This window comes from Heterodontus francisci, unplaced genomic scaffold, assembly GCF_036365525.1.
Source record: "Heterodontus francisci isolate sHetFra1 unplaced genomic scaffold, sHetFra1.hap1 HAP1_SCAFFOLD_61, whole genome shotgun sequence".
Classification (NCBI taxonomy): Eukaryota; Metazoa; Chordata; class Chondrichthyes; order Heterodontiformes; family Heterodontidae; genus Heterodontus; species Heterodontus francisci.
In genome coordinates, this window is record NW_027141441.1 from 6,054,155 (window position 1) to 6,055,598 (window position 1,444).

At 44.5% G+C, this 1,444-nt stretch overlaps 1 non-coding gene across 1 annotated transcript; it reads right to left on the bottom strand.

Annotated features, from left to right (window-relative positions):
- Positions 1-1,100: 1,100 nt before the first annotated feature.
- trnas-gcu (transfer RNA serine (anticodon GCU)) lies at positions 1,101-1,182 on the bottom strand. The gene has a single exon. It is a non-coding gene; the product is annotated as a tRNA-Ser (tRNA).
- Positions 1,183-1,444: the final 262 nt, after the last annotated feature.

The following is a 1,444-nucleotide window of genomic DNA, read 5'->3' on the forward strand; positions in this document are numbered from 1 at the left end:
TGTGATGGAATACATCCCACTCAACAACACTCAAGAAGCTCAACACCATCCAGGACAAAGCAGCGCACTTGATCGGCACCTAACACGCCACCTTAAACATTCAATCCCTCCACAACCTGTAAACAGTGGCTGCAGTGTGTACCATCTCCATATGCACTGCAGCAAGTATCCTTCAACAGCACCTTCCAAACTCGTGACCACTACCACCTCGAAGGACAAGGGCAGCAGATGCATGGGAACACCACCACCTGCAGGTTCACCTCCAAGTCACTCACCATCATGACGTGGAACTATATCACCATTTCTTCACTGTTGCTGGGTCAAAATCCTGGAACTCCCTCCACAATAGCACTGTGGGTGTTCCTACACCACATTGACTGCAGCAGTTCAAGAAGGCAGCTCCCCACCACATTCTCAAGGGCAATTAGGGATGGGCAATAAATGCCAGCCTTGCCAGCGATACTCACACCCAAGAATGAATACAAACCAAATCACTCTCCACAGATTCCCCACAATCTGGGCTTGGACATTTACTTCAGGAGCACAGAGCTTTATATCACTGCAACATGAGTTCCAATCTTCAGATTCTGTTCACTTTTCACATTATTTTCTACCAGTCCACTAACTTTTATTAATTCAGTATTCGGGTCTCTGCTCCTCCGCCGTTTCTAACATCTCACCTCTTACAAAAAACACTCTAATCTAGGTAGTAGGTAGTAGATGACCCCTCATTTTAAACTCCATCTGCCAAAGCATTGCTCACTCACTTAATCTATCAAGAAGATTTGAAAATAAATTTCTTGCCAAAGGATAATTTTCTGCATCTGCTCCCTCGCCATTTGCTTTTCCCATTTGTCTTTCACTTGGTGCAAATCCAGAGAAAGTAAAGATGGAAGGAAGGAGGGGAGGAAAAATCCTGCTCCGTTTCGTGATCCCTATTTGATCTTCATTCCAGTGCAGTTTGGGTGAAGATTTCCAATTGTCTGTCTCAATTTTAATAAAGTATAACCAATTCTCCAATCACTGTCTGGACATTGACAAGAACAGGTTTCGAGGCTGACTTGACACATAAACAATACACTGCACAGTTCATAAACTAGCGACAAGAATGGGATTCGAACCCACGTGTGCAAAGCACAATGGATTAGCAGTCCATCGCCTTAACCTCTCGGCCACCTCGTCAGTTGAATAAACATAGCTGTCACCTTCAGCACAGCTTCTGGCTGTGCAGCCAGCTGTGTCATGATGGAAATATATCTTCTGTCAGTAAATGAAGTTGGGAATGGAGCGGTGTGAAACATTTCCAGACCATGTCCAACACGTTTCTACTCAGTGTGAAAACCCACCACGGAAAGACTGGAACATACAATCATTTCATCACATCATGATTAACATCACTCAGACACCTGAACCATTAGGTCACTGACGAAGTCATGATGACCGA